The sequence below is a fragment of the Bactrocera neohumeralis genome, unplaced genomic scaffold (assembly GCF_024586455.1).
Source record: "Bactrocera neohumeralis isolate Rockhampton unplaced genomic scaffold, APGP_CSIRO_Bneo_wtdbg2-racon-allhic-juicebox.fasta_v2 ctg1734, whole genome shotgun sequence".
Lineage (NCBI taxonomy): Eukaryota > Metazoa > Arthropoda > Insecta > Diptera > Tephritidae > Bactrocera > Bactrocera neohumeralis.
The window spans coordinates 3,091-29,335 of NW_026089819.1; the positions used below are offsets into that span (position 1 = coordinate 3,091).

At 35.5% G+C, this 26,245-nt stretch overlaps 1 long non-coding RNA gene across 1 annotated transcript; it reads right to left on the reverse strand.

Annotated features, from left to right (window-relative positions):
• Positions 1-25,781, reverse strand: LOC126766573 (uncharacterized). The gene is made up of 2 exons (XR_007668915.1): positions 25,282-25,781; positions 1-1,001 (listed from the first exon to the last, which is right to left on the reverse strand). It is a non-coding gene; the product is annotated as an uncharacterized LOC126766573 (long non-coding RNA).
• Between the last annotated feature and the right edge of the window lie 464 nt (positions 25,782-26,245).

The window sequence follows — 26,245 nt, forward strand, 5'->3', positions numbered from 1 at the left end:
TGTTATTTGAAAATGTACTTTATTTTTATAATATAACACAACCGTCTTAACTCGCTCTTCTAATTTTCATATTACCAAAATTAAAATGCCGTCGGCATATGTGGAAATGGGATATGTTGCCTCTTCGAAAGTTTCATATAAATGAAAACTGCGCTGTTAAACTGCTGAAGAGACAGCTTCTAGCTTACGATATATGGCAAACTATGTAGTATTCTATATCTAGTAAGCAATGAGCAATGTGGAGTCTGCACAGGCAGAGATGCCCCGTTATTATAATAAAAGTATTTTTGAGAGTTGGTAACACTGTAAGATTGGCACCATCAAACATGTCAACACATTAATTATATTTATATATTTTGAAATTTGAAATTGAAATTTAAATACACGATGTTATGAGCAAAGTTGATATTATGTTGTCGATTCAAAAGTCTTGTTTTAATGCGTTCTTCAATTCGAGTGGAACTGAGAGTACAGATACCATCAAATGTTTGACAGCAAGTAAGTGGTCAACTTTTATATGGGAAAATGGAATTGTCGTTTTACTCTATCTTACTCGTAATTCTCCTCCTTATTTGCTCACCGTTTAGACCTACCCTGGACTACGACAAACATTTTAAAACCAAAGTCAGCTCAATCGGCCCAACCGTTCTCGAGTTTTAATCAGACTAACGAACAACAATTCATTTTTATTTATATAGAAGATAGAAGATATATAGAAGATAGATAGATATCTGCCTTATACTAATACAGAAAACGTATGTTGTATATACTGTATAAATACGAGTACACTGTTTCCAAACTTTTAGTTTCGCTAGATATCTTAAGCAGTGAAGTCTGTATTCAAACAGTTTTTCTATACAGTATTTAACATACATTCAGTGTTTGTGACATTACAGTAATATTTACGGAAATAAAAACGATTCAATAACCCCGATAGCAGAGCACCATTAGAACGATAACCAGCATTAAAACACATACTTTCAACACCCGGAGGGACGGACCTGCAAAATCAGAAATAAGAAAATAGTTAGTTTAACTATTTTGGTAAGTCATTTGTTAATACTTAATAATGCCTAGGTTAAGTAAAAGATCTATTATACCAAGTCGTCTTGAAAATCAAAGATCACAAACACAAAATACCTAAAGCCATGCTAATCGCTGATTAGATCCTGAGGTACGCTAGTCCGAGCAAAACATCAATACAAAACTCTAAAGAGCAAATTCGAAATACTCTTCGACATTCATAGATCTCGGTGAGAAAATCCCGAAGTAAGAGAAGTGGAACAAAGTGTTAATACTGTTCAACACAGATCTCGGCGAGAAAATTCCGAAAGAAGGGGAGCTGAATAAAGTGTTAATACTGTTCAACATATAACTAGGCGGGAAAAGTTCTCAAGTTTGCTCTAAAGAGCAAAATAGAGATACCCGAAGACGTAGAGAGCTTCGAGAAAGAAGTCCTAAGTTTAAAGCGTATGCATGGTCAAATACAAAGAGAACATGCAAGAAGAAATTTAGAAATAAAAAGAGAGCAACGTCAAAGAGAAACACATCGTCGACAGCTCATCAGGAGGGGTGCGAGGGAAGAAATATTGAATCAGAGACGTCGTCGACAAAGTCAGATTCGTCTTCGTAGAGAAAATCTACTAAATAGGCAAACTGAAAACGAAAGACGTTCTCAAAGTATTAAATTAATGAGAGAAAAAAATGTTATGGAAACTGTTAACACTGGAAATTGAACAGATTTCAAGGACATTTATTTTCAAAATATAAAGAAGGGAACTACTGAAGTATGCATTTGCCACGGCGGATTATAGTTTTCACACTAAGTACGCAATTTAAATTTCCTCATCGGAAAACCGCGTTTTTAAATCTTGCATGCAGAAACCCTGTAAAAGTCTTCACTGTTTTGAGATGGGCGATTGTTTCGACCACATGTTCCGGGTTTTTCCACTTCAACATCTAATTTTTCATCCATCTATGCAGCATTTGAAAAAATTTCATTAAAGTGATGATCAGCAAGCATTCTTCTCGTGTTCAGTGTTGCAATCAATGTTGTTACGACGTTTGATGCTTTTAACACTCTCGCAACAAAGTTGCTAAGGAGAGTATTATAGTTTTGTTCACCTAACGGTTGTTTGTAAGTCCTAAAACTAAAAGAGTCAGATATAGGTTATATATACCAAAGTGATCAGGGTGACGAGTAGAGTTGAAATCCGGATGTCTGTCTGTCCGTCCGTCTGTCCGTCCGTGCGAGCTGTAACTTGAGTAAAAATTGAGATATCATGATGAAACTTGGTACACGTATTTCTTGGCTCCATAAGAAGGTTAAGTTCGAAGATGGGCAAAATCGGCCCACTGCCACGGCCACAAAATGGCGAAAACCGAAAACCTATAAAGTGTCATAACTAAGCCGAAAACAAAGATATTAAAGTGAAATTTGGCACAAAAGATCGCATTAGGGAGGGGCATATTTGGACGTAAATCTTTTGGAAAAGTGGGCGTGGCCCGCCCCCTACTAACTTTTTTGTACATATCTCGGAAACTACTATAGCTATGTCAACCAAACTCTATAGAGTCGTATCCTTAAGGCATTTCCATATACAGTTCAAAAATAGAAAAGAAATCGGATAATAACCAAGCCCACCTCCCATACAAAGGTTATGTTGAAAATCACTAAAAGTGTGTTAGCCGACTAACAAAAAACGTCAGAAACACTAAATTTTACGGAGGAAATGGCAGAAGAAAGCTGCACCCAGGCTATTTTAAAAAATTGAAAATGAACGTGGCGTCGCCCACTTATGGACCAAAAACCATATCTCAGGAACTACTAATCTAATTAATTTTACATCAAAATAAAAAAATATGTAAATGACGGATAATGAAATCTCGATTATCACTTTATCATGCGAGAGTATAAAATGTTCGGTGACACCCGAACTTAGTACTTCCATACTTGTTTTTCTGTAAGTTGGTAGTATGGTTAGTGGCATCTATGCTAAATTTCACGTCAAAATATTCATTAGTATTTGAGATACGCGTCGTTTTGTGAGGCTCTAAAAGTGAATTCTTCGATTTTTACTATGTCTGAATTTATTGAAAAAAGAAGTGCAGTAATGCACCATCTCATACAGCATTGATTATTCGTGATCATTTCGCCACATTTTAACTAATATCGTGATGCAACCACCGCATTCGCCTGATTAACGTTTGTGTAACTGCTGGCTATTCAGCAAATTCACATGACCACTCCGAGGCCACCGTTTTGACTCAGTTGAGGATATAGTAAAAGCCTGAATCGCAGAAGGCTCTGATGGCCATCATGATGGAGGATTTTTCCAAGTGCTATGATGACTGGACAATTCGTTGGCATATGTTTTTGCTGTGGGAGTGGATTACTTTGAAGGAGATGAAATGGACAAAATTCACCTTTCAGTTTGATCACAGTAGTATTTCTTTCTACTATAAATGTTTGTACATATGTGGCTCGTATTTGCTTTCGCAAACATACAGACAAATGAGCCAAAGAAAGAATATGTGTATGTACATACATATGTATGTTTGTCCTGCGTAAGCATTGGTTTATTTTGCATGTCGGTCTATGCGCAAGAAATAGATTTTAAAGACTTGAAAATAAGATGAAAACGATTTTGATTTTTTATGACATTTGTGGCTCAGTGGAAATAATATATAACTTTTCACTTTTGGATGGGGAACTCTCCCTCAGAAATAGTAGGTACAACAGTAGGTAAAAAAGTGGTTAGATTAAGATTCTAACCACTTTTTTCCCTCACACGTACGTATACTTGTGATCATACATCTCTGTTGAGCTCATTTAGCAGTGGCATATAAAAAAGTATATCTGTCCTGCTCTAATATCCCCAATCGACAGCTGATACAGGGTTGCATTTTTTGAACCCTACTTTTAAAATTTCAAACACACCCTTTTAATTTTTAAAATTTTGATTTTATTTTATTTTTTACATATTAACATAAAATTTATTATAATTTATATAAATAAAAATATATTTAATTTAAAAAAGTAATTAATATCTGAAAAAAGATTTATTAAAGAAAAACATTATTGATACCTGAAAATAAATAATAATTACATTGAATTTGTAATATCTAAAAGAAAAAACATAATGATAATAATATCTGAAAGAAAAGATTAATATCATCTGAAAAAATAAAATATATTAAATACAAATAGAATCTACTATGAAAGCAAAGATTAATTAAATAAAAATAGTGGTAATATCTGAAAAAAAGCCAAAACCAAACCTTTTTTTTCACATATTATATTGGATTGTACAGGCCGCCTTAAACGCATAAAATGCATACATATATATGTATGTATTTATTTTTGCGTATTATTTCAATTTCAAAGTACACACACTTTTTTTCACATACTTACTTAACAATTGATATTTACTGCTTCTGATGATATTGCTGCTGCTGCTATTTCCAATTCATTCTGATTTCCAGTGCTATAAAAACAAATGAAGTAATTATTTGCAAATTATTTAAAAAAAAATCACATAAAATTCACTTAATTACCTTCTTGTTGTACAAGCACGAATGACATGCGTCTTTCAATCGTTTTTTTACAACTCTTTTTGGGATTTTCTTTTGGCACTATTGACAATTATATTTTCTCCTTCGCACTCATTCAAATAAATCAAGAAATGAAAGAAACTCTTTTTCATCGCATTTAGGTTAACAAAAAATAACCCGAAAATGTTCGTTGGTGTTAGTGCATAGAGAAAAAAATGTGTGGTTGCATTGAAATATCTGATAAAAGTGGTTAGCCGTGGCTGGCAGGGATGTTTAGGTGTCATAGGTGCCTCATATATGTATGTGTGTTGCACATAAATGCATATATTTTTATGTACTTTATTTATGTGCGTATGCTCAATATTTTTGAAAATAGATTTTAAAGATTATTTTAGTTTTGGTTACTAGGCATCTCAAGTTTTGATAATGCTAAAAGATACCTCGCTATGGAATTCTGTGAGGGTTTTCCTTCCTTGACGTATTCTCTTTATCTCGTCTAGCAAAACATATAAGGGTCGCTGGTCAGCAAAGCTGAAGTCCAATCGGTTTATTATGGAGTAAAAATTCATGTTCGTGTTGTGATTGGTGAGAACTTTAGAAGCTACTCCAATGAGTTTGGTTCTTATTATCCCCAGAGCACTGTAGTATTTCGGATGTTGGGTAAAATCCTTAATTGTCTCCATGCAGGTCCAAATTTGTGATCTCCATGATCTACATACATATATTGATTCTTGTCGCCATCAAATTTTGGCAATGACTTGAACAATTCTAGGTCAATATGTTTTGGTTCCGCAATATTGAGTTTGATGTTCTCATGTATGACAATTGGAGTCGCTTAATGATTTTGTTGTTGCACTGATGCAAGTTGTTCTGTAAAGTCGTCTTGTTTTCGCACAATTTCTGTCAATGATGAAATTTGCGTTTTGGAGTAAGTTACTCTGGATTGGTGTTCTCAATGTTTCAGAATCTGCTGGGTGTCCACTTTTTTCAGGACGTTGTGGTTGGAAGTCAAACTTCCCGTGGAATTCAAAAGGTTTATTTTAGTCGTCGGAGGATAAAATGGGCTTTACGAGCGGTTGAGCCCTAGCTAATTCCATTATTGTGTCTCCTCTGCTGCATTTATGATATCGCTTTGTTTTGGCTATGTTTAGGCTATGCGCTTTGTTTATTTAGGTTTCTTTCTTCAGTGTGTGATAACGGTACACGGAATATTTTAGTAAGTTTCGAACAATATTTATATGTGTAGTGAAAATTACATAATAATCTCAGTTACAGTGCAAAATTTGATTTTGTAGCATTTTTTATTAATATATTGCAGGTACATAATGCCCCAACAATGTCAGCATGGAAATCCAACGCAGGATAACTCTTGCCAACAGGTGCTACTTCGGACTGAGTAGGCAATTGAGAAGCAAAGCCCTCTCTCAACGAACAAACACCAAACTCTATAAGTCACTCATAATTTCCGTCCTGCTATATGGTGCAGAAGCTTGGACGATGTCAACAACGGATGAGTCGACGTTGCGAGTTTTCGAGAGAAAAGTTCTGCGAAAGATTTATGGTCCTTCCGCGTTGGCCACGGCGAATATCGCATTCGATAAAACGATGAGCTATATGAGATATATGACGGCATTGACATGTTCAGCGAATTAAAAGACAGCAGCTACGCTGGCAGGTCATGTTGTCCGAATGGACGAAAACCCTTCAGCTTCTGCCATACGTTGATGGCATAAATAAGGCCGACCGATATTAGAGCGACCTTTTCGTGGCTTCGTAAAAATTTTCAATCTGTAATTGATCACTTTGTGTTAAACACACGTAAAGTTTTCACTAAATAATTTTCAATAATTTTTCTTTTGAATAGCTGGAATAAAAAAGCAAGCGACCGAAATTGAACGATTCAAATAAATTGAAATAGAAATCAAAATTTTGAAAAATAAAAGAAACAAAAATTGAAAAAAATATGTATGGAAAAAAGTTACTTTTGGAACTATTCAATTTTCCGACATTTCCTCATGAAAATTATAAGGTATTTTTATTTCTAAACCTTTCCCGATCCACAATGAACAACCTCTGAAAATTTCATCAAGATTGGTGCAGCCGTTCTAATAGCGTTACTAACAAAAAGAAAAGGGCTGGTTTTAGGAGTTTTCCGGCGATTATTCCAATTTTTCTTGCCGTAAAAACCATCCTTGAACCCCAAAAAACATTTAAAAATAATAATTTGCAAGATTGGTCCAGGCGTTGTTGAGTTATGCGCTTAGCAACACATTTTACGATTCATTTTTATAGTATACTAGCTGACCCGCCGAACTTCGCACCGCCTAATTATTGGAGGCATATTAAGTAAGTCACAAACACACGACACAATACTTTTTTAATTTTATTGAAATTTGCTGCTTTTAGATTTTTAGGAATATTAAAGAATTATAGTATAGATGCACAGCAAAGAGTCGTTAACATTTCAAGTGACATTTTACCATAGACAATTTTTTTTTGCGTGAATACTGACAAATATTTACACTATAACTATCAAACTACATCTGTCGTTTTTTTTTTGACGATGGCCATGGTTAGGAAAAGAAGAAGAACTACATCTGTCATCGAGAAAATAATGAATTCAAACAGCAGCTTCGATTTGAAGAGTACATTCATCTTCGCGATGCAATCAATGCTGACGGCAATGTAAATAATGTAGGAAGAATGACAATTTTACCGGCCACTTACATCGGAAGCCCGCGCCACATGCACGAGTACGCTCAAGATGCGATGTCTTATGTTCGAAAGTATGGCCGTCCAGACCTATTTATTACATTCACCTGTAACCCACAATGGATTGAAATAAAAAAAGAACTGCTACACAACCAAACACCACTTGATAGGCATGACATCACAGCCAGAGTTTACAAGCAAAAATTAAAATCTTTAATGAATTTCATTACAAAGCATCGTGTGTATGGCCAAGTACGTTGTTGGATGTACTCTGTTGAGTGGCAAAAGCGTGGTTTGCCACATGCTCATATATTAGTCTGGTTGATTGACAAAATAAGGCCAGAAGAAATTAATTCCATTATTTCAGCCGAAATTCCTGATGAAACGGTTGACCCAAAATTGCATACGATAGTAACTAAACACATGATACATGGACCTTGCGGAGTTTTCAACAACAGCTCACCCTGTATGATCGACGGCAAGTGCTCCAAACGGTAGCCGAGAAACTTGCTTGCTGAAATGATCTCGGGAATCGATGGTTACCCATTGTATCGTCGGCGATCAGTTGAGAACGGTGGACGATCTGTAGATGCCAAGATAAAGGACAAGATTTTCATGTAGACAACCGTTGGATTGTGCCGTTCTCGCCCATATTGTCCAAAACTTTTGAAGCTCACATCAACGTGGAATTTTGTAACTCTGTGAAATCCATAAAGTACATATGTAAATATGTTAACAAAGGTAGCGACATGGCCATGTTCGCAGTAACAAACACAAATGATGAAGTGTCTCACTATCAGATGGGTCGCTATGTAAGCAGCAATGAGGCTATTTGATTCTCCTGGGGGTACTGGGAAAACGTTCCTAATTTCATTGCTATTAGCAAAAATCCGATCGCAAAATGAGGTAGCCCTAGCGTTGGCTTCATCTGGAATATCAGCAACTTTATTAGAAGGCGGACGAACTGCACATTCAGCCTTAAAATTACCAATAAACATGCATATCAACGAAACACCAGCTTGCAACATTGCCAAAAATAGCGCTATGGCGAAGACTCTCCAAGTATGCAAATTGATAATTTGGGACGAATGCACAATGGCTCAAAGAGGTCGCTGGAGGCACTAGATAGGACGTTAAAAGATTTATGTGATAACCAAAACATTTTTGGTGGAGCTATGATACTGTTGTCAGGTGATTTTCGTCAGACTCTTCCAGTAATTTCTCGATCGACTGTTGCTGACGAAATAAACGCATGTCTAAAATCATCAAATTTGTGGCGGCACGTGAAGACACTACAATTAACTACTAACATGCGAGTATTTTTGCAACAAGATCAAACTGCGACTGTGTTTTCGAAGCAGTTGCTGGATATTGGCAATGGTAAGGTCGCAGTTGACAGCTCGACCGGATTAATGATTTTTCACACAGATTTCTGTCACTTCACAGAATCGAAAAAGGAGCTTATTTGGCGTGTTTTTCCGGACATTAAACAACAATATAATAACCACGATTGGCTAAGTGAAGGAGCAATATTGGCAGCAAAACACAAAGATGTCGATGATCTCAATGCTACCATTCAGAATTTCCTTCCAGGAGAGTTGTTTACGTACAAATCAGTTGACACGGCCACAAACCAGGATGACGTAGTCAACTATCCTAAAGAATTTTTAAATTCATTGGACTTGCCTGGACTACCACCATATAATTTAAAATTAAAAGTAGGGTCAGTTGTCATAATGCTGCGTAATATTAATCAACCCCGTCTTTGCAATGGAACGAGATTGGTTGTGAGAAACTCATGAATAACATCATCGAAGCTAAAATAATCAAAGGAAAATACAAAGGAGAGGATGTCTTAATCCCACGAATACCTATGATTCCAACGGATTTGCCATTTGATTTTAAGAGGTTGCAATTTCCCGTGCGTCTGGCGTTTGCGATCACCATAAATAAATCGCAAGGCCAATCGTTGCAAGTTTGCGGAATAAACTTAGAGTTTCCCTGTTTCGCACATGGACAATTATACGTTGCGTGGCCGCGTGTCGGAAAACTAACATCCTTATTTATTTACGCACCGCAAAAAAAAACTAAAAATATTGTCTACCAGAAAGCACTATATTAATTAACTTTATATGATCATATGATCATAACTGTGTTGTATTTGATTTAAGCAAAGATTTGTTTATTATGTTCACAGTCCAGAAACGAGCATATCCAAGAAAATTTTAAATTTTTGTATATGAAGTGTATAAATATAAATAAATGACTTAATATGTATATAATATGTGCATTTGGATCCTTAATGTCAACGTGTATTAGTAACTCTTTATTTCCATCAACTTAACTCCATCTACTTGGGAACCACTTGGCTCGCCAGGACATGATAATATGGTGGAAGTACTAGGCGACTCGGACAAATCTGATTCGATCAGAACATTATCAATGTTGAGCTGCTGGCTGTCTTCAATAACATCAATATCTACCAGAACATTCTTGATGTTGGGCTTTTGGCTGTCTTCAATAACTTGAATGTCCTGTATGTCTTCGGACGATAAATTTAATTCATAGAATGTCTCCTCAGATGATGAAGATGGCATTGTAGAAACGTGTTTTGGTTTAGATAGCAGCTTTTGCTTTAATATATTTTTTTGTACTTTTGCCCTGTTCACGCGTATTATTCGTTCTAATTCTTACCACACTTGGTACAAAATCTGAAGGTAACAGCGATTATGTTGTAGCATTCGTTGCATCTTAATAATAATTTAATACAGTCTGGACAGTTATTATTTTTTTCTGCCGTTTCATCCACTTTTTACAAAACGTACAATGCATTTTAAGGAGTTGAGGGATATATAGCTTCACTATAACTATATTATAGTTGTTTGAATTCTTTATTTTCTCGATGGCAGATGTAGTTCTTCTTCTTTTCTTAACCATGGCCATCGTCAAAATAAAAAACGACAGATGTAGTTTGATAGTTATAGTGTAAATATTTGTCAGTATTCACTCAAAAAAAATTGTCTATGGTAAAATGTCACTTGAAATGTTAACGTCTCTTTGCTGTGCATCTATACTATAATTCTTTAATATTCCTAAAAATCTAAAAGCAGCAAATTTCAATAAAATTAAAAAGTATTGTGTCGTGTGTTTGTGACTTACTAAATATGCCTCCAATAATTAGGCGGTTCGAAGTTCGCCGGATCAGCTAGTTTTTATAATATAACACAACTGTCTTAACTCGCTCTTCTAATTTTCATGTTACCAAAATTAAAATGCCGTCGGCAAATGTGGAAATGGGATATGTTGCCTCTTTCTTCATATAAATGAAAACTGCGCTGTTAAACTGCTGAAGAGACAGCTTCTAGCTTACCATATATGGCAAACTATGTAGTATTTTATATCTAGTAAGCAATGAGCAATGTGAAGTCTGCACAGGCAGGGATGCCCCGTTTTTATAATAAAAGTATTTTTGAGAGTTGGTAACACTGTAAGGTTGGCACCATCAAACATGTCAACACATTAATTATATTTATATATTTTGAAATTTGAAATTAAAATTTAAATACACGATGTTATGAGCAAAGTTGATATTATGTTGTCGATTCAAAAGTCTTGTTTTAATGCGTTCTTCAATTCGAGTGGAACTGAGAATACAAATACCGTCAAATGTTTGACAACAAGTAAGTGGTCAACTTTTATATGGGAAAATGGAATTGTCGTTTTACTCTATCTTACTCGTAATTTTTCCTTATTTGCTCACCGTTTAGACCTACCCTGGACTACGACAAACATTTTAAAACCAAAGTCAGTTCGATCGGCCCAACCGTTCTCGAGTTTTAATCAGACTAACGAACAACAATTCATTTCTGTTTATACACTCAGTCCTTTTTTTACGCGATTTTTGGTTCTGCCACTAATCGCGTAAAAAAAAATCGCGTAAAAATGGTTAGTTTTCCAATATTAACTGACGAATTGGTTCCGAATATAAAAAATATCGCGTATAACAAAATATACGCGCAAAAAAATATTCAAAAACAATACAATAAGTTTCAAATTTCAGACTTATGATTTATTTATTCGTAACAAAATAAAAATTACAAAACAAAAACCATATATAAAAGAGAAGAAAATAGAAAATAGGTAGATTTATTGAAAAAACCGTTGAATGCTGTTTAATAACTGTCATTATCCGTAGTGGAAATTATTCTTAGCCGCTTATTTTGATGGCCGGCACTGATATCACTGGAATTTGTATCAGAATCAATAGTAAGAACTATGGATGGTTGTTCTGATGGACTTAGCATCTCCAATTGAGTTTGCACCATAAATTCAGTTAATTTTGTTTGAATGCTTCTTTTTGGACCCAATAAATTCCGATCTAGTTCTTTATATCGTAACATGCAGAGACTGAATTCTTTTTGAAAAATTCGTGCACGTTCGGCGTCAGTATCATTTGCTACAAAATAATTTTCCAATTCTGCTGCAAGTCTAAGACCAAGCAAAAAACGAAAAAAGCAATCGCGTTAAAGTGAGAAATTCGCGTAAAAAAAGGAATTTGCGCTGCAAAAATAACCGCGTTAAAGTGAAATAGCGTAAAAATAGATCGCGTAAAAAAAGGACTGAGTGTATATATAGATTAGTTTCTTCATTTACAGGAAAGTAAAATCTTTGTTGGAATATTTTTACCTCATTAGAGAAATTTAATTTCTAGTGTACAATTTTGGTAGTGTATTAAATAATTTCCTTCCAGTATTACTTTCCTGTGATCACAGTCTTGTACTAGCTTAGTATTTTTCAAATTTTTTAATATTAATGTTTCATCGTCAATTTTAATTATTTCTGTTAATTCGCTCTTAATTAATAGACATGTTTTTGTAAAAATACAATGTTTTGAAGTTTTTAATTCATTAAGTGTTTTGTCTTTTTCATATGTATAAGTTTTATTATTGTAATTAAAAACTGTTTCTGAAACGGAAGTAATTTCTCTCATTTGTTCATTTGAAATGGGCTGAATAACTTTTAATTGAACTGTGCTAAAATTTCGTGGTACTTTTACTATTAAAAGGGGCAGTTTTTCTGCATACTGAATTGCACACATTTTTAAATGTTGCAACTTAAATAGGTCTATTTCGTATATATCAACGTCTTCACTTGTCAAAATTCTTGGATGTAATAATCCATGTTTGGCGGCTGCAATGCTATCTTGAATATGATCGATTTTTTCTTTAAGGACATGTATTCTTAAGATTTGCTCGTTAAACATGTTGTTTAATGCAGCATCCTTTTGAATTTTATCATTTCCTCTTTCATAATCTAGTATTTTTTCCCTGTCTTGCTCTGTTGTTGTTTTTAAATATTTAAATATTTTTTCAAAATATTTATTTATTTTAACTTGTTGGTTTAAGGTTGTAATAGAATTGTGCATATTTTTGATCAATCACCTTTAAGTGATCCTCAATATCAATATCTATAAATATTTATGCATTGTCCCAACCAAATTAAATAATCCTCTTTTATGCCTATTCCCACTAGATTTAGGTATTAAGGTTTTGACTTTCGTTTTAAGGATTAAGAGTTCATTCCTAAGTAAATGGCCTCAAGAGATTCGTATTAAAAGTCATGTTGTTAATTAAATATAAAATTTCATAAGGGCCTATGGCGTGTATTATAAATTCTGATGAAACTACAATTTCCGTTTTGGATGTACTAATTTCCACATATCCGCTGTTTTCATGAATCGGTTGGATGGTTAAAATGGACATTGCTGTTGGAGCCATTGTCATTAGTATCAAAAATATTAGTGTCCAGTTGATCTGCAAATTTATTTTCTCTTTTAATATTGGTTATATGTACATTATCTAGTTTAAGCTTCCTATATCGTGGTGCGTTCTTATGACGTACTGCCACATAATTCTTAACAAATGCTTCTTCTTTATTTATTACAACATTTTCTCTTTTTACATTAAGTTTTTTAATATTGTTTTCTTTTGTTTCTTTTAATTTTTTGAATATTATTTCTTTATTTACTTTCCCATTTTCTATGCAAATTGGTCTTTCCTTAGTTACCGAATAAATCGATTTGTTATAAAATTCGATACATCTAAACATTTTTTCTTGAACTGAGAGAGTCCTTTATTCTAATTCAGCAACTCTAGTTTTTCGCTAATAGTATTATGAAAACGTTCTATATCCGAATTCCCTGTATGACTATTTGGCTTGGTAAAATGAACCTGTATATTTTCTATGTTAAAAAAATTCTTAACATTAACGTTATTAAATTCATTATCAGCTATCATTTTTCTTGGCTTTCCTTTAATTGGGTTTTAAAAAACCCCCAAGTGACGGAAGAAGCGTGACCCAGCGAGTTCGCCAACCGTGTACCACCGTGGGTTTCGCAGAAAACCCAAACAAAATATACATACATTTTTTTTATATATTAATTACAATTAATAAACCTTTATAAGGTGTGTGGAAATTAGTGCGTTTTATTTCCCACCTCATAAGTATACTACAACAAGTAAGTATACTAGTGGCATACGTTACTAAATGGTCCTTCGAGCCGTTCAGAAGGGCACCTAAGAAAAAAAAAAAAAATAATAATAATAATTTAATAACTTCCTGGTGCAAGTGCGCAAGTGCAGTGTCTGAAGCACAAAAGTCATAAAATAAAATAAAACAAAACCCTGAAGTGAACATACTATGACAAAGTTAAAGTGAACAAATACATATGTTACAGTGAAAAAAAAAAAAAAAAACATCCCAGAATCACGGAAAACAGAAAGTGACGTAAAAATATATAAGTACATAAAAGAAATTTAGATATAAGAAAAAATAGAAAGTGACGTGTAAAGATACATAAAATAAATTGAAACATAAAGTGAGTGAAAAAACAACAAAGAACCTACTAACATCAAAACGGGCGCGGTATTAATACAGCAAATCTTAAAAAATATAAAACCAAAAATTAACAAGTAAGGAAGGGCTAAGTTCGGGTGTCACCGAACATTTTATACTCTCGCATTATAAAGTGATAATCGAGATTTCATTATACGTCATTTACATATTTTTCAAATACCGTATTTTTGTAAAGTTTTATTCCGCTATCATCATTGGTTCCTAATGTACTATATACATATTATACAGAGAAGGCATCAGATGGAATTCAAAATAGCGTTATATTGGAAGAAGGCGTGGTTGTGAACCGATTTCACCTATATTTCGTACATGTCATCAGGGTGTTAAGAAAATATTATATACCGAATTTCATTGAAATCGGTCTAGTAGTTTCTGAGATATGGTTTTTGGTCCATAAGTGGGCGAGGCCACGCCCATTTTCAATGTTTAAAAAAAGCCTGGGTGCAGCTTCCTTCTGCAATTTCTTCCGAAAAATTTAGTGTTTCTGACGTTTTTTGTTAGTCCGTTAACGCACTTTTAGTGATTTTCAACATAACCTTTGTATGGGAGGTGGGCGTGGTTATTATCCGATTTTTTCCATTTTTGAACTGTATATGGAAATGCCTAAAGAAAACGACTCTATGGAGTTTGGTTGACATAGCTATAGTAGTTTCCGAGATACGTACAAAAAACTTAGTAGGGGGCGGGGCCACGCCCACTTTTCCAAAACAATTGCGTCCAAATATTCCCCTCCCTAATGCGATCCCTTGTGCTAAATTTCACTTTATTATCTTTATTTATGGCTTAGTTAAGACACTTTATAGGTTTTCGGTTTCCGCCATTTTGTGGGCGTGGCAGTGGGCCGATTTTGCCCATCTTCGAACTTAACCTTCTTATGGAGCCAAGGAAAACGTGTACCAAGTTTCATCATGATATCTCAATTTTTACTCAAGTTACAGCTTGCACGGACGGACGGACGGACAGACGGACGGACGGACAGACAGACATCCGGATTTCGACTCTACTCGTCACCCTGATCACTTTGGTATATATAACCCTATATCTGACTCTTTTAGTTTTAGGACTTACAAACAACCGTTATGTGAACAAAACTATAATACTCTCCTTAGCAACATTGTTGCGAGAGTATAAAAACGGGCGCGAAATAAACTAAAAATCAAAACAACAAAACCTAACCCCTACCAACATTAAAACCGGGCGTGGTAAAATCACAAAGTTCAACAAACATACAAACATTACTCTAAAATAGCAAACAGGCGATATACACAGGCATATGCACAAATCACAATTACCATAAATAGTCTCGGGAGACTACACCAACAAACAACAAAGAGAAAGACAGCAAATCAACAGGGACAGCGCTGGACATACATACATACATAAAAGGAAAAGGAACTGCAGTAAGCAAAAAAAGGGTATAAGTTAAATGACCCAAAACCCTTGGCGGAAAATAAAGTGAGTCCGTTCCATATATAATTTGATATATACAAATATATAAATTCCATTTTTTAATGCACATATATACTATGTATGTATGTTAAGGTACAGTTTGACGGTATTACGGGACACCGTTAATTGTTCTTAACAGTTCGATATATGTACATATATCTACAAAAAATAATAACTGCAAAAAAGTACAGTACCCGCTTTTTGCTTAGTTTGTGTCGTTAGGCACCCCATTATAATTTCAAAAAAAAAGAAAAATTTTCCTATGTCAAGTATAACTTGCGATAATTCTTGCGATACCCCTTGAGCTATAAATAAAAGCAACAGCAGGATCGCTCAAACTCTAAGCAAAAGCGGAAGACACGAAAAGAAAACGAAATATATACATAAATATATAAAAAAAGAAAGCATACATATATATAAGCATATTCCCCTCAAATTGCAAGTCTTCCGTTTAATATACAGATGTACATATTTACATATATGCAAACAAAATCATATGGTACATACATACATAACATAATTTAGCATAAAGCTAGAACACATAATAAAACCAAATAATACCAAACTACCTGCTTGGATGTTAAAATCGCTTAGAGCATTCAAGCAAAGGTAGGTAATAAAAAGCAAAAAAAAAACAAGTAAGGAAGCGCTAAGTTCGGGTGTCACCGAACATTTTATACTCTCGCATGGTAAAGTGATAATCGAGATTTCATTATCCGTCATTTACATATTTTTCAAATACCGTATTTGTGTAAAGTTTTATTCCGCTATCATCATTGGTTCCTAATGTTTATACTCGTATTATACAAAGAAGGCATCAGATGGAATTCAAAATAGCTTTATATTGGAAGAAGGCGTGGTTGTGAACCGATTTCAGCCATATTTCGTACATGTCATCAGGGTGTTAAGAAAACATTATATACCGAATTTCATTGAAATCGGTCTAGTAGCTCCTGAGTTCTTGTTTAAGTGGGCGGCGCCACGCCCATTTTCAATTTTTAAAAAAAAGCCTGGGGGCAGCTTCCTTCTGCCACTTCTTCCGTAAAATTTAGTGTTTCTGACGTTTTTTGTTAGTCGGTTAACGCACTTTTAGTGATTTTGAACATAACGTTTGTATGGGAGGTGGGCGTGGTTATTATCCGATTTCTTCCATTTTTGAACTGTATATGGAAATACCTGAAGAAAACGACTCTGTAGAGTTTGGTTGACATAGCTATAACAGTTTCCGAGATATGTACAAAAAGCTTAGTAGGGGGCGGGGCCACGCCCACTTTTCCAAAAAAATTACGTCCAAATATGTCCCTCCCTAATGCGATCCTTTGTGCCAAATTTCACTTTAATATCTTTATTTATGGCTTAGTTATGACACTTTATAGGTTTTCCGTTTCCGCCATTTTGTGGGCGTGGCAGTGGGCCGATTTTGCCCATCTTCGAACTTAACCTTCTTATGGAGCCAAGGAATACGTGTACCAAGTTTCATCATGATATCTCAATTTTTACTCAAGTTACAGCTTGCACGGACGGACGGACAGACGGACGGACAGACAGACATCCGGATTTCGACTCTACTCGTCGCCCTGATCACTTTGGTATATATAACCCTATATCTGACTCTTTTAGTTTTAGGACTTACAAACAACCGTTATGTGAACAAAACTATAATACTCTCGTTAGCAACATTGTTGCGAGAGTATAAAAAAGAATAAAGAAATAATAGAGAGAAAAAAGGCATTACATTTATGTACATATGTACCTATGTGCCGGTAAACATATGCAACTCCCGTGCGACATACATCAACTCATATACATAATTATAAATATATAAACATACATATATTATTTATTTCAATTTTCTTTTTCTATTTTCTAATAATAGTTCACATTTGAACTACTATTCAACAAATATACATAGATCATTACATAAATATATGTATAAACATATACATACATATTATATATTTCTATTTTTTCCGCGCGTTTATACATTTATGTGCGATTAGCGAAGTGTTATATGTTACATTTTTATAACATATATACATACATATTTAGCGAATTGATAACTACAAGGGATACGAACAAAGCTAAACAAAAGCAAACAAATTAAGCATATGCATATGCGAACATATGATAATAAATGATACATACAAACAATTTTATGTATTTTATTTCTCTTTCGCGTTCTTGATTCGTGCAGATACAATTATACAAATTAAGCGCGAGTGAACTGAAGATACTTTGATACACTTCAAAAAAAATTTTCAGTCACATTAAAAAAAAAAAAACTAAATAAAAAAAAATAAATATCGAACTTTTTCAAAAAAAAAAAAAAAACAAAAAGGATTAATCTTTGCGGTAGCGAAACGAAAATTTGATCACATTATATATTTTACAAAAATATATATATTTTTACAAAAATAAATCTTCTATTAACAAAATTTTTAATTTATTCTTTTTCTAATTGACTACATTGCTGTAGCAATATTAATTTTGAAACAATTATTCAGTTGACAAAACTTTAAGCTAAAAGCTTCAAACTCTATTCAAATTAATGAAATCTGACAAATCAAGAGAGGTTAAGCCAAAAACACCTCTATCATTAGAAATTCCGAAAATGGCTTATGAAGATAAACCACAAGGCACACCTGCTGAAGCTACACGCTCAAAGCAGAGTATAAAACAAAAAAGATCAAAAGATCAGACAATATCTAGATTCATCACTGAAAGTGACAGTTTTATAAGATATTGTACAAGATTTCAAGCTTCCCCTATTACTGACATAACAGAAATCAGTTTTAAATATAAAATTAGAAAGTGTTAACAATCTATGGGCACGCCTTCTGGCAGCGTACGATACAGTACTAGATACTGACGACGCAGAACTCCCAGAAAACACAAAAGCTTCGGCGACAGCCAAGTGTGATAACTGCCGCGATCAGTACGAATTGACAAAGGGAATGATAACTGAACAAATAAGTTTAGTAAGGCCAAGTAGAGCCACTACTCCCCCTCCCAGAGTAGTTACAACACAAAAAGAAGACCTAGATAAAGGCATGTATTTAAAAGTACCAGCTTGTGATACTGAAGTTTTTAATGGATGTTATGATCAATGGCCGTCCTTCCGGGACATGTTCACTGCCGTTTATATAAACCATCCTAAACTCTCACAAGCGCAAAAGTTATACCATCTAAGGTACAAAACAAAAGGGGAAGCAGGCAGTATCGTCAAGCGATTCGCTTTAAATGACGAAAATTTTAAGTTGGCTTGGGAAGCACTAGTCGAAAGATACGAAAATGGAAGGGTTATGATAGAAAACCCAATAAAAACATTATTACATCTACCAAAAATTCAAAAAGAAACCAGCCAGGAATTTCAAAATTTATACTCGACAGTGACTAATTGCATATCAGTGTTAAAAACACAAAATATCTCCACAGAATCGTGGGACCCCATCATAGTAACTATTTGTGCAGAAACACTCCCTGATGCTGCGTTACTACGATGGGAACAATCACTTGTGGAAAGGAAAAAAATGCCCACATGGGAGCAAATGAAAGCATTCCTCATTGCTCAATACGAGATAGCTGAGCGAATTGACAACAAAAATATAAATCTAAAAAGTCATCAAAATGACTCAAGTAAAAACTTGTTCAAACCTCAAGCCAGCAATAATATGCAATACAATAGACACGTTAATAAAAGTCACACTTTCGTGTCAAACCAAACTAATAAATGGCAACCATTATGTGAAATTTGTAAAGGAGGTCACAACATAAGATCTTGCGAGAAATTTAAAAAACTTTCCGTTTCTGATAGGAACAATCTTGTCAGACAACATAAACTTTGCATCAACTGTCTGTCGAATGCTCATACGACAAAAGAGTGTGAAAGCAAATTTAATTGTGTGTACTGTCAACGAAGACATCACTCATTGCTTCATTTTACAAATTTTCAAAATATGAAGCAAAATCAATTTCATAAAACCACCGGGTTAGTCACTACAACCAAAAGTGATAATCCCGAAATCTCAAATCCCGAAAAAAGGGAAGAACAACCATGCTGCTCTAAAGCAGCAAAAATTCAAGCTCTTCATTCCGAAAATGAAAGCAAAATTCTTTACCCACTGCGGTCATCACCATAGAACATAAGGGTGATTTATTCAAACTAAGAGCACTAATAGATCAAGGATCTCAAAGATCCTTTATATCATCAAAGGCTCAAAATCGGCTCAAATTGCCAATAAAACATTCAAATTTCCAAATTTCGGGAATGGGCGGAAGAATTATTCAAAATTCGAACAAAATATGCCCAATTACCATAGTATCTCCAAATGCGGATATTAGAATGGATGCACAAGCCATCGTTCTACCGCAACTTACAAATTTGTTTCCAAGCTATGAAATAAATAAAATACACTGGGAAAAATGCTCACATCTCAAATTAGCAAATCCCAATTGTCATACCCCATCACAAATCGACATATTATTAGGCAGTGACTTAATACCTCAAATAATTCTTGAAGGTATTGAGAAAATCTCCAATAAATTGTTAGCCCAAAATACAATCTTTGGGTGGATTATAAGTGGCCAAGTCCCTGAAAAAAATCAATTCTTTCAGCACACAAGTGGAAAATATCTCAAACGAGTTTTTAACAATCAACTTGAAAAATTCTGGGAAATAAAAGAATTACCCCAAATTACCCAGCTTTCAGAAGAAGACCAGGCATGCGAAGCCTATTACCAGTCCACAACAAGAAGAAACGAGCATGGTCGTTATGTTGTGCGACTGCCATTCAAACCAACTTTCCCTGAAACCATAGCTCTAGGCCACTCTAGAATATCAGCAGTCCAGCAATTTCTAAGCCTGGAAAAAAGCCTGATAAAGAAAAGTGAGCTTAAATCGGCATACGATAATGTGATGGACGTCATGGGGTAATAAGACCTGATAAAATTACAACAAAGGTACGAGTGGTTTTCAATGCCTCAAAGTGTTCGAGCTCAGGCAAATCACTCAATGATGTACTATACACAGGACCAACATTACAACCTGATCTCATGTTGCTAATTCTAAATTGGCGCATGTTTAAATACGCTTTCAATGGGGATGTAGAAAAAATGTACAGACAAATTCTAGTACATGAAGATGACCAAGATTTCCAGCGTATAGTCTTCCGCAAATCAAGTAATAGTCCAATCAGCGACTATAAACTTAAAACCGTCACCTTTGGCATCAATTGCGCACCCTATTTGGCGATCAGGACACTACATGAAGTGGCAAAAACAAATGCAACAAATTTGCCATTAGCATCTTCTGTGTTGCAAACACAAACATACGTGGACGACATACCATCAGGTAGTCACAGTATCGCATTAGCATGCGAATCACTATCGCAAGTGATCAAAGCATTAAATTCAGCAAGTTTTCCCCTAAAGAAAATTACTTCAAATCACCCTGAAATAATAAAAGGCATTAAAAAAGAAGACTTATTAGATACAGACTTCCTTAAATTTGAAAAGGCTAGTACAACTAAAACTCTAGGAATTCAATGGAATGCAGATCAATTCTCATATACAATTGAGCTAATATCTGCAATGTCCGCCATAACCAAACGCCAAATACTTTCCTCGGTGGCAAAACTTTTCGACCCCGCAGGATGGCTTTCGCCAATAATGATTCAAGCAAAAATCCTCATTCAAGAATTGTGGCAAGATGGCACTGAATGGGATGAACAGGTAAAACCTTTACGTTTAGCGAAATGGGTTCAATTTGCTAACAATTTACATACTATACCCAGCGGATCTTGGGACAAGAGGTTGCAAGCCACTGCACCTCACCAGCACTTCACTCTGGTGGAATGGTCCAACATGGCTAACAGAATCACAAGAATTCTGGCCAAAGTCTCCCGCTCGTAATATAATACCGCCGGAAAGTCGGAAAATTGAAAATTTTCATATCACTCCAGAAAAGGATGATATTCTCCATCGATTTTCGTCATTTGCTAGAGCACTAAGAGTAGTCGCTTACATGCACAAATTCATTCAAAGACTTAAACTAAAAATGAAAGGAGCACTAAATAATCCTTGCGTACAACTAACGCATTCCGACTTGCAACATGCCAAGGTCAGTCTAATATTATATACACAAACTCGCTATTTCAGCAAAGAGAAATCAAAGTTGCTCGAAAAGCGACCTCTCGAAAAGGGAAGCTCACTTCTCGTATTAAATCCATTCTTAGATTCTAAGGGATTAATAAGGGCAGATGGAAGATTGGCGAACTCCAGCCTTAGTTATAACGAACGACATCCCATCATTATTCCAGAGAAATCCCGTTTTACTTACCTATTTCTAGCATATCTGCACCATCTTACACTGCATGGTGAGCATCGCTTAATGCAACAAATGGTCCGTCAAGAATTTTATATACCGCGACTAAAGCCACAAATCAAAAGGACGATTTTCATGTGTAAACCATGTACCATGTACAAACACAAAATGCGTACGCAGATCATGTCAGCTTTACCACCTGAACGCCGCAACTATGCTCTACCCTTTACCATCACTGGGGTTGATTTTGCTGGACCTTTCCAGATAAAGGTCTCCATGTTAAGGTCTTCTTCATTTAGAAAAGGGTATGTGGCTGTCTTTGTATGTTTTACGACAAAGGCAGTACACCTCGAGCTTTGTTCAGATCTGACTACTGCGGCTTTTCTTGCAGCATTTGCACGCTTTGGGGGACGACGCGGATTTCCTTCAAAAATAATGAGCGATAATGGGAAAAACTTTGTCGGAGCCCAAAGAGCAACAGAGAAAAAGTTTATAAACTTCATGAAAGAAGTCTCCCCTGAAATAGTTAACAAATATGCACCCCAAGGGATCGATTGGCAATTTATACCTCCATGTTCTCCACACATGGGCGCACTTTGGGAATCAGCAGTAAAAAGCTTTAAGTCCCATTTAAAGAAAACGGCTGGTAATCATAAATTCAATTATGAGGAGTTTACTACACTGCTCACTCGTATTGAAGCCGTATTAAATTCAAGACCTATATCACCACTCTCGCAAGATCCCTCCGATTTCACAGCTCTTACACCAGGTCATTTCCTCAGAGGAGCTCCTCTTCTCGCCATACCTGAGACAGAAGGAGACTCACTCACTTTAATAAATCGATGGGAAAGAATCAAGATTCTCCATCACGAATTCAGCCACAGATGGAAGGAAGACTATCTCAGAGCCCAGAAGAAAGCCAATTCAGGAGAATGCGTCATCATACAGGACGAATGCCTTCCTCTAACAGAATGGCGACTAGGCCGCATTGAAAAGGTTCATCGAGGATCAGATGGTCACATACGAGTAGTCGATGTTCGAACACAAACCGGCATATTAACTCGACCAGTCACCAAACTGTGTTTTCTTCCAAACAGCGAAGAACACCTTCAAGATAAACCGCAAAATAACTCGCAAAATTAATCGAAAAATAATAAATCAATTCCGCTAATTCGAAATTAACCCGCTTTATAATCCGTACACAACAAATAAATTCAAACAAGCGCGTTGAAGATCAACGTATTATACATATACATATGTATAGATATGTAGCTACAACAACTACATTCTAATATTATAAACAAAATCAATTTAATACAATTCTATATTCCCATAGAAATGGACGTAGAGGAGACCCAAACCACCTCCAACACCATAAGGTCCGAAATCGCTATACCCAAAGCGTCGGCTGCACCCGTTGCCGCTCCAAGGACCAGGGTTATGCGACCACCGCCATCCACCGAAGCAGTCAGGGAGATGAGGGAAGAGCAGCTATTGGAGCCACAGGGGCCTCCATGTTGCAGCCTGTGCCATCGCCCACACGCCCTGAAGCGATGCACCATTTGACCACGCCACCATAGAGTGCTGGGCCGACGGCGCCTGTCAATATTGCCAGAGGCCCCATCACACTCTATTTCATCGTTTTCCGTACCAGACCATGCAGCGATGCTATCCGGCGACGACGAAGCAGCCAATCAACCAAAACACGTACACGGCCATCTCCGCCACGCCACGCTCATCGTCAACAACAACGACGCTCAACAGGGTTGAGCGCTGTACTAAACACCCTGCAACAGCTGCAGAGGCTCCTAGCCGATTAACTCGCCTATGGGGGCCGGGATGTTCACATGAGCTATGAACTGCAACATCCCACATCGCATCACCTCCCGTCACGTCACATCACATCACGTCACGTCACAACACCTCATCAAACAATATTTCACAGCATACACCAATACACACACACGCATCAAACACAGTACTTAATACCGATCATTACTACAACACTACAACCCAACAACCACACACAACCACGATTATCAACGAGACGACTCGTAATCAGCATCTATTCACCACCCAAACCTTCAAAAGGGATTGATTCGACCGGGATTGGCTTCTTACCGTTTCATCCGTAAAGAAAGACAGTCGTCCGCGAAATTCAGTTTTATCATCGGTTTTATCTTTGCACTTGTGCTACCGCAATAATCACCGCAATTGGGTTTTAATAAACCCCCAAGTGACGGGAGTGACGTGACGCAGCGAGTTCGCCAACCGTGTACCACCCTGGGTTTCGCAGAAAACCCAAACAAAATATACATACATTTTTTTTATATATTAATTACAATTAATAAACCTTTATAAGGTGTGTGGAAATTAGTGCGTTTTATTTCCCACCTCATAAGTATACTACAACAAGTAAGTATACTAGTTGCATACGTTACTAAATGGTCCTTCGAGCCGGACCACCGGGCATGGATTTAAAAATTGAATTTTATTGCCATTAATATAAATGTAATTTTTTTCAAAATTAATTATTGCATTTAATGGTCTCAAAATATTCTGCCCTATTAAGCAGTCGAATTTTCTATTAAAAAATGGTGTTAAATGCCAATGCACGAAGTTTTCACTATTAAATTCCGTAGGCAAAGGAGTTTTCACTTCTTCAGTAATGAAAAATTCACCACTCATTGTTTTTAATTTAATGGGATTTTCTAATTTATTTTTCCTAAATCCTAAATCTACTTTACTATTTAAAACTGAAGTTGTTGAACCGGTGTCGATTAAACACTTCAATCTATTTCTACCTATAGTTAGTTCTACTATTGGTAGCTCCTCCCCCGGGCTGGTGACCGAAAAATTTTCGCCCTGATTGTAATCCATATGGTCTACTTCCATGGGCACAGGCTTTTGACTTCTATTGCTATTCCTACTTTGTTGTGAATAGCTATTTCGTGATGCTTGTTGTGGGTTAATATTATTATTATTCATTCTACTATTATTTCCCCAAAAACGTTGTTGCGTTGGAAAAGAAGGCTGAGGATTACTAGCATGTACCCTATTGTTTGAATCGTAATTATTTTGTGAGGGGTAATAACGCTGCCCATAGTTACTATATTTATTTTTATTTTGGTGGATTAATCCAGTAACCTCTAAGCAATAAAAAACAAAATTATGGAAGACAAATGAGGACTAATTCCGTTTAAGAAGGTTTTTAAAAAAAATGCCTCGTTGGCTTCCGGTGAAAAGGCTATGGGTTTCTCACTATCAAATTCGTACTTAATATTAGTTTTATCTAAAATATCCCTTAATTTTACAAAATATTCACTTACATTGTAGTGCTTAACGTTGATCGCCTGGTGGTACAGACTCCTGTAGCTCTTGTTTACCCCGAAGTTCCGGATGAGTTCCTCCTTTACGTCGTCCCACATCGGTGTGCTTCCTAAAGGTCGGACTACCTTCAGGACGTCTCCATTTATTTTCGTTAGTACGTAGCGTTGAATAACAAATTCCTTTAACGATGGGTTTTCGTTAAAGAGGCGGAGTATGGCATCCACTTTTCTTATAAATGAGGATAGGTCGTAACCATCACTTCCGTTGAATGGCCTTGTTCTCGAAGCTTCCTTCAGGAGCTCGGAGCTGTTAATAGTTGCCATGGTGATGTTCGAATTTTCTTCTTTTTTTTTATAAAAACTGTTTTAAGGCCTCGGAAACGCCATATTTTTATTTTTAAAATTGATTTTGTTTTTTCTTTTCTTTTATGTGTGGATTTTCTTCGGAAAATCCGAGCGACCCGTTTGACCAATCTTAAGATTGTTTCTTAACTGCGCCAATTAAGAAACAATTTTAGACGACCACTTCTTTAGAGTGTCAGAATAAATGTGTCTATTTATTTCAAAGACTTTCTTGCTTTTATAGTTTTACAAAAATACTTATCTTCTAATTTACAAAGATTCTTATCTGTAGGAAAATTCCACAGTGCTGCTTATCCTTTATTACTATCATGTGGCTGCATTTAATATTTATTTAGGATCAGTGTTTCTTCTCATATCCTAATTTTACATATCTTCTGGTTTTCTTAAATAAATGTATCTTCTTATCTACCAGACTATCTTCACACCATCTGTGTTTGCTGTTGTTCTTGGGTTAGCATGGGATGTAACTTATTACTATCATGTGGCTGCATTTGCATTTAATATTTATTTAGGATCAGTGTCTCTTCTCATATCCTAATTTTACATATCTTCCGATTTTTCTTAAATAAATGTATCTTCTTATCTACCAGTCTATCTTCAC